This window comes from Vombatus ursinus, unplaced genomic scaffold (genome assembly GCF_900497805.2).
Source record: "Vombatus ursinus unplaced genomic scaffold, bare-nosed wombat genome assembly UNPS02014775.1, whole genome shotgun sequence".
NCBI lineage: Eukaryota > Metazoa > Chordata > Mammalia > Diprotodontia > Vombatidae > Vombatus > Vombatus ursinus.
Genome location: NW_020954553.1, coordinates 18,267,242 through 18,275,708, shown reverse-complemented (window position 1 = coordinate 18,275,708; position 8,467 = coordinate 18,267,242).

Genomic DNA, 8,467 nt, shown 5'->3' with positions numbered 1-8,467 from the left:
GTTCAGTCATGTCTGACTGTGACCCCATTTGGGGTTTTCTTGGCCAAGATGCTGGAGTGTTTTGCCATTTCCTTCTCTAGATCATTTTACAGATGAGGAAACCAAGGCAAAGGGGATTCAATGGCTTGTCCAGGGTCAAACAGCTAGTAAGTGTCTGAGGCCAGATTTTAATTCAGGAAGATGAGTCTTCCTGACTTCTGGCCTGGCACTCTATCCATTTTGACACTTAGATGGCCCTAACATTTAGAGATTTCCAAAAGTGGGATGGCTGTTTTGGGGGGAGTGGGTCCTGGGTTTACCTTCACTAGAGGTTTTTAGGGAAGGATGAATGATCAATTGTCATCAACTGTCATGTTATAAGAAGGGTTCCTATTGAGGACTAGAAATGATGTCCTTTCATTTCTGGGATTCTCTGACTTTATGACCTTGAATCCTGTGCTCCCTCCACTATGTCACACAATGAAAAACAGACCCTGATTCATTGTGAAGGAAATGCCCTTTTAAAATTCTGTTCTCTCCAGACTAGCTCAACGGGAGTGGGGAAGCAGTGACTATCTTAAGACAATTGAGGTGTGACTGGATGTAGGGAGGTTGTTGTTTGTCCTTCCTTCTAGAAGTGGACATGACATCAGGGGAGGGGAGAGAAGGGGAAGGAACACAAAGAAATGCAGCCTCTCTTCTTCCCCCATGAAGCCAATAAGAGTTAGACTAACCTGCAGCTAACATCTCTTGCAGTTCTAAATCTGTGACCCTAAGTTTCCACTCTGTCCAATTAACACCCATTGTTATTCAGTGTTTCAACTCTGCACCCAAGGTCAGCAGAAAGTATTGTAGGGGGAAAGGCCTTTAAATATCAGGGTTATAAATTTAGAGCTAGAAAGGACCTCTGAGGAAATTATGGCCCAGAACGGTGCATTGATGTGCTCAGATCACACATTAAGAGGCAGGGTCAGGAATTAGACCTGTTCCTTTGACTCCAAAAACAACTACCTTTCCTGCCCCATCCCACACCCCACCCCCTCATTGTTAGTGCCTTCTCTCTGGTACCTTTGTCAAGTCCTGAAATAAATCAAAACCATAAGTTCAGGAATAAAGAGTCTTAATTGAGATAACAGGGTGGCAAACCTGCCACCCTAGGGGATGTCCAGTGAATTTCCAACCAAAGAGACCCATGAAAAGGTAGTTTTAGGAGGAGATGAGGAAACAGTATGAGGTAACAAGGCCTGATCATGAGACCCCAGTGGCCCTTGGGAATCTGGGTAAGGAAAGCCACTTCATTCTGGCTGTTTTGCCCTTCGTGCCATGAATCCCAATGAAAGTGGGCGAGGACACTAGAAGCTGAGGTCCAGCTTGAGCTGGGCCCTCCCACAAGGTAAAATCCTGGAGTGGGGGTTGGGGGGGGACCTAGGGTGTGGTTCAGCTCAACCTACTCAAGAGTAAATATCTTAAGAATAGGATTTCGGGGCTGCTAGGTGGCATAGTGGATAGAGAGAGCATCAGCCCTGAAGTCAGGAGGACCTGAGTTCAAATCTGGCCTCAGACACATAACACACACTAGCTGTGTGACCCTGGGCAAGGCACTTAACCCCATCACCTAGTCATAAAGAAAAAAAAAAGAATAGGACAGCAAGGACATTACTGAAATTCTGACATTACAGGGAACATTTAAGGGAGTGGCAGTCCATAGTACATTTGGTATTAACAATTTCTGTCATATTAACAATTATATTAACAATTTTGTCACCTATCTACTCTATAAAGTAGTGGTTGCAACGTTGACTCCCCCATTAGGCTGAGCTCCCTGAGAGCAGAGTCTGGTTTTTTTGTTTCTTTGTACCCTCAGTGCTTAGCCCAGTGCCTGGCACATAAAAGGAGCTTAATAAATTCAAGTTGACAACTAAATGACTTTTGCATTTCACCATGAACATCTAAAGCTCTTCCTCTCTCTCCTCCTCAAAAAAAGAGGAAATTAGCTAAATTTAGTCTCGAGGAGCAAACAGAAACTGATTCAGGAAGTAACTGTGGTGAACCACTAGGTAATGGTGGTTACCACCAGAGTCAATTCATACTTCTACTACAGGAAGGAAAAACAGCACAGCCCACACTGTAAGGTTTCAGACGGGAAGAGGGAGCAAAAACAAAGTACAGACATTAGTTGAGGATACATGTCAATAATATACGTGAATCACCTCATGTCCTGATTACTGCAATAGCTTACTAATGCATCTGCCTGCCTCAAGGCTCTCCCCACTACAATCTATCCTCCATTCAGCCACTAAAGTCATTTTCCTTTTAAAACGCAGATCTGATGATTTCATCCTCCTACTCAACAAATTCCGGTTGCTTCTTCCCATTACCTTCAGGAAAAGATACAAAACGCTCTCTTTGGCATTCAAAGCCCTTCATAACCTAGCCCCTTCTTACCTTTCCAGTCTACTTACAGTCTCTATGACACATACTCTGATTCAGTGACATTGGCCTCCTGGGTGTTCTACGAACAGGACTGAATAGGACATTCCATCTCTGGGCTCTGGGCATTTTCTCTGGCTGTCTCCCATACTTGGAACACTCTCCCTTCTCTGCTCTGACTACTGACCTCCCTGGCTTCTTTTAAGTCCCAACTAAAATCTCACCTTCTATAGCCATCCCTAACCCCTCTTAATTCCAGTGCTTTCCCTCTTTTATTTCCTATAGATTCTGAAAATAGCTTGTTTTGTGTATCTTTGTCGGAGCGTTATCTCCCCCATTAAACTGTAAGCTCCTTGAGGGCAAAGGCTGTCTTTTTGTATTCCCAGGGCTTCTCAAAGTGCCTGGCACATAGTAGGCACTTAATAAATGTTTATTGAATCTAATTGAATTAGAAATCCAGTCAATCTACAGTGACCTTATTGAAAGGAACACCAGGAAAAGCTTGTGCTGAAGATCAAACACAAATCCTTGCTCCTTTGCCAACTGGCCAAATCAGAAAGGCTATCACAGAAAGGAAAAGTGTGTTCATGTGCACGTGCTTGTATCCCTGCACTCTTGTTATGTGCCAGTGCACATGCACTTGTGTATATGTGATCATATGTGTGCATGCACACAGACCACAAACTTAACTGATAGCCCACGGGATACATGGCAGCTCAGAGGCAAACAAGAAATGTGCTAGGAGAGAGAAATGAAGCAAAAAACTCTATAGAATCTTACAGCCTAGCCCAGTAAACCCGTCATTAAGAAGGGGAAACTGAAGACTAGAGAGAAGTGATCTGTCCAAAGCTACACAGGCTGAGAACTGGATTAGAATTGAAATGCAATCTAATCTACTTCGATAAGCATCTCTCTCTCTTTTTTTTTTGTTTGTTTGTTTTTGCTAGGCAATAGGTGACTTGCCCAGGGTCACATAGCTAGTGTCAAGAGTCTGAGGCCAGGATTTGAACTCAGGTCCTCCTGACTCCAGGGCCATAAGCATTTCTTAAGTGCCTACTATATGCAGGGCAGTATCCTAGGGGTTTAAGGTCCACAGATAAAATGAAAAACAGTCTCTGTCCTCAAGGAGCTTTCAATATACTAGGGAGATGTAACATATAAAATATATACATATATACATACACACATATGCGTGTATAGTCTATGTTGCTATTCTGTTGATTAGACTCCTCATGACTCCATTTTACATGAGTGGTTTGCCATTTCCTTCTCCAATATGGACACACACACACACACACACACACACATATACATATATATATACACACATACCACATAAGTGAGCATATGCTTGGTAACTGGAGAAAGAGCATTAACAACTGACAGATCAGGAAAGGCTTCCTGGAGGAAGTGGCATATGAGATGAGCCTTGAAAGCTGCTGGGGATTCTATTGATTTTTTTTTTAAGTATATTTAGAAATAGGACAGAGGTTTGAGTGGTTTGAGGTTGCAAGGATGAGAGTTGTTGTCATCCTCTCTCATAAAAACTAGATTAAGTTCTATGTCCAAGTGATCTTTATCAGTGACCTTTAAGAATTAAAAATCCCCAGTCAGGTCCAGAAACCTTATTCTGTAAATTATCTGAAGGTGTTCCTTTGTGAAGATAAAGACTCTATTCAGTGGCTGCTACCTCCTCTGGCATCCCAGGGCATTTTTGTTCAGCTGGTGTGTGACCCTAGATAAGTCACTTCTTCTCTCTCATCCTCTTCAGGTTCCTCTTCTGTAATATGAAGGTAATACTATTTGTACTGTCTACTTCAAAGGGTTGTTGTGAGAAAAGCACTTTGTAAACCTTAGTGCACTTTAGAAATGAATTTTTTTTTAATTTAATCTTACTTTTTTTTCAGTGAACAAAAATCTATTTTCCCTCTCTCCCTTCTCCCCATTGGGGGAAAAAGAACCCTTGTAACAAATATGCATAGTTGAGCAAAACATTTTATCAGCAAGCATTTATTGAATTTCTCTTTTGTCTATGATATTAAGAATTGTACTAGATGTTGGAGATTCAAAGACAAAAATAAAACAGTCACTGCCCTCAAGGAGTGAGTATTCTGTTGAAGAGGCAGCAATCAGGGGGGAGGGCATCCCCGGCAGGGGATACAGCCTGTGCAAAGGTATGTATGTGGGAGATGGAACGCAGAGTTTAGGAAACAGCATGTAGGGCACTTCAGCTGGAACAGAGTGTGTCAGATCAGTTAGTCAATAAGCATGCATTAAGCACTTACTCTGTGCCAGGCAACATAAACCAAGGAAAGTAGGCTCTAGTTAGACTGTGCCATGTATTGCCTGGAGGTCTCCATGATCTTCCCATTATAAAAAGAACTTGAGTAGCACCTTTGAAACAACTCCACAGTTAAATAAGATGCTTTTTATATGCATCAAGTCAACCTGAAGACCAGTGCCAACACTTACTAATGTCAGAACTCATGGCTCATTTCCCGCATTTCTAAAGTGCACTAAGGTTTACAAAGTGCTTTCCTCACAACAACTCTGCTAAGTAAACAGTACAAATAGTATTACCTTCATATTACAGAAGAAGAACCTGAAGAGGATGAGAGAGAAGAAGTGACTTATCTAGGGTCACACAACCAGCTGAACAAAAATGCCCTGGGAAGCCAGAAGAGGCAGCAGCCACTGAATAGTCTTTATCTTCACAAAAGAACATTTTCAGATAATTTCCAGAACGAGGTGTCTATACTTGACTGGGGATTTTTTTTTTCTTAAAGTTCACTGATAAAGATAACTTGGACATAGAACTTAATCAAGTTTTTATGAGAGTGGATGACAACAGCCGTCACCCCTGTAACAAACCACTCAAACCTCTGTCCTACTTCTAATATATTTTTTAAAGAATCAACCATTTTATCATAAATCTAAAGTTGGAAGGGACTTCCAAGGCTGTCTAGTCCAAGCCCCGCCCCCCTTTTAAGCAATGAGTTAAGGAGATTAATGACAAAGTCACACAGGTAGTAAATATTAGAGGCAGATTTTGAACCCAAGTAGCTTGACTCAAGAGCCAGTACTTTTTCCGCTATACTATGATGTCTAAAAATGAAAGAAAGAAAGTCTTCCAATCCACACTGCTCAGAGAAGGTAGGACAATGATCCCTGTCAAAGATGAGGAGGCACAATTATGCGAAGCACTGTGGGTCAGTGGTAAGCGCACTGATTCTAGAATCAGAGAACCTAGATCCACATCTTTTGGTACTTACTTTGTCAGTCATTTAGATCATGACTAACTCTTTGTGACCTCATTTGGGATTTTCTTGGCAAAGACACAGGAGTGGTTTACTATTCCCTTATCCAGCTCATTTTAGAGATGAGGTAACTGAGGCAAATAGGATTAAGTGACTTGCCCAGGGTCACATATCTAGTAAGTGTCTGAGGCCAGATTTGAACACAGAAAGAAGAGTCTTCCTAACTTCAAGCCCACCTAGCTGCCCTTGGTACTTACTACTGAAGTAATTTTAGCTAGGTCAGCTAATCTCTCTCATTTCCTCTGTCAAGATATTAGGTGAGACCCTGTTTAACAGACCTAAGGCCAAGCAAGCAAACTATGCCCTGAGCTTGGCATAACAACAATCCTTTGCGCTCATCCTCTGAATGATCTCAACCTATGGCAAAATCACATAATTACTGTACTGCTTTGACCAGCACCAGGTGTTCTCCTCGGACAAGCACCAGACAAGCTCAGACAAGTTCTGGTCATGAAGTCCTGCTGATTCAAACTTGTCACATTGTTGCTTTTACCCCTGATTGTCAGGGCTACAGCTCACTGCGCAACCATTGGTATAAGTATTGAAATCTTCCCCACACTGCCTCCAGTCCCCCCACTAGGGGTGGGGCCCTGGCACATATGTCTTGTTCTCTCTTTGCTTGCAAGCTGTTTCCCTCACTTTGAAATTAAACTTCTGTTTGATTCCTGAGTGTCCTGTCTCTAGCCTGCTATGTTTGGCTTTGACCATCCACAGGTTAGAGGCCAGTTCAGTCTGGTTGACGCCTCATTGTTAAAATGAGGAGGTGAGACTATTGTATCTATGATTCTAAGTCTAATTTTACTNCTGGCTTTGACCATCCACAGGTTAGAGGCCAGTTCAGTCTGGTTGACACCTCATTGTTAAAATGAGGAGGTGAGACTATTGTATCTATGATTCTAAGTCTAATTTTACTTCTATTTCCTTTACTAAGGGAAGGATAGAATGAAAATGATTAACAGGAAGCACCTACCTGCCATCAGTGAGTTTAATTCATCTGGCCCAAATGAATTTTACCTCTGGTTACTGGAAGAACTCGTGGATGTGGTGGATGTGACCTTGTCAACAATGTTTAAAATCGGGGCAGCTAGTTGATGCAGTGGATAGAGCACTGGCCCTGGAGTCAGGAGGACCTGAGTTCAAATGTGACCTCTGACGCAAAATAAATACTTCTAGCTGCGTGACTCTGGGCAAGTCATTTAACCCCAACTGCCTCATTAAAAAAACAACAACAACATTTAAAATCAATTAATCAATAAACAAATATTTATTAAAAACCTACTTTGTACCAGGCACTGTGCTAAGCACTGGTGATACAAAAAGAAGCAAAACACAGTCTGCTCCTCGAGGAGCTTACAATCTAATGGGGAAGACAACATGCAAACAAATATACAAAACAAGTTATATACAGGATAAATTGAAAATAATAGAGGGAAAGCACTATAATTAAGAAGGGTTTGGGAAAACTTCCAGTGAAAGATGGAATTTTAATTAGGACTTAACGGAAGCTAGGAAGATCTGTAGTCGAAGGCCAAGGTCTTGGAAAAGCTAAGAGGCCAGTGCCACTGCATCAGAATATGTGATAGAGAATAAGGTACAAGGAGACAGGAAAGGTAGGAAGTGGCTAGGTTATGAAGGACTTTCAATACCAAACAGAGCATTTTGTATTTGATCTCAGAGGCAATAGGGAGCCACTAAAGTTTATTGAGTGTGTGTTTAGGGGAGAGGGCAGTGACGTGGTCAGATTTGTTTTTTTGGGAAAATCACTTTGGTGGCTAAATGAAGGATGGATTGGAGTGGGGAAGAGAGTTGGGATAGGCAGACCAACCAGCAGGCTATTGCAACAATCCAGATGTGAGGTAATGACGGCCTACACTAGAATGGTGGCAGTGTTAGAGGAGAGAAGAGAAGTGTAGGAGAGATGATTGAGGAGCCCTGGCAACAGCTTGGATATGGAAGGTGAAAGATATTGAGGAATCCAGGATGACTTCTAGGTTGCCAATGTGAGGGACTAGGAGAAAGGTTCTGGAAAGTCATGGAAAACAGATAAGGTACTACAGGACTAAAGAAGAACGATCTTCAATAAAGGGAAGAAGGCAGAGTCTGCAAACTGTAGGCTGACTGATTCCTGGTATATTATTAACTGAATGGTTTCTGAACTGTTAGAAAGTAGAGGAGTCTATTGTAATAGATTTCTTCTCTGGCAACATTTCTTCATCATCCAATGGCTCGGAGAGACTTTTTACAATTAGTCTAAAGTCTTTGGATTGATTGAGATGTGTTTTCATTAGCTAAGATCAGAGCTAAAATGGGGTGGAGTGTTTTCAAATCCATCTGTCTAAGAAGAGGTGAGGTAGGCTGGTGAGCAAGGTTATTCGATCTATTTGCCTCTCTACCCTACTAATGACTTATTGCCTACACGGATTTCCCAGCATCCTCTGCTCAGAGAGGTTGCGTCAAAGCATCCAAAATTCTATCTTTTTTATCTTTTTTCTTCCACCTTCCACCCTTCTTAATCCTACTACCTCCTCTCTGTTAATTACGTCTTATTTATCCTACATACAGCTTTTTTTTTTAACTATTTTTTTCCTTGTTGTCTTACCCCACTAGATTTGGAAGCTCCTAAAGGACTGGGACTGTCTTTTACTTTCTTTGTACCCTCAGAGCTTAGCGCAGTGCCTGGCACATAGCAGACACTTAATAAACGCTTCTTGACTGACTTTGAAGCTCTAAACCCCTGGCTG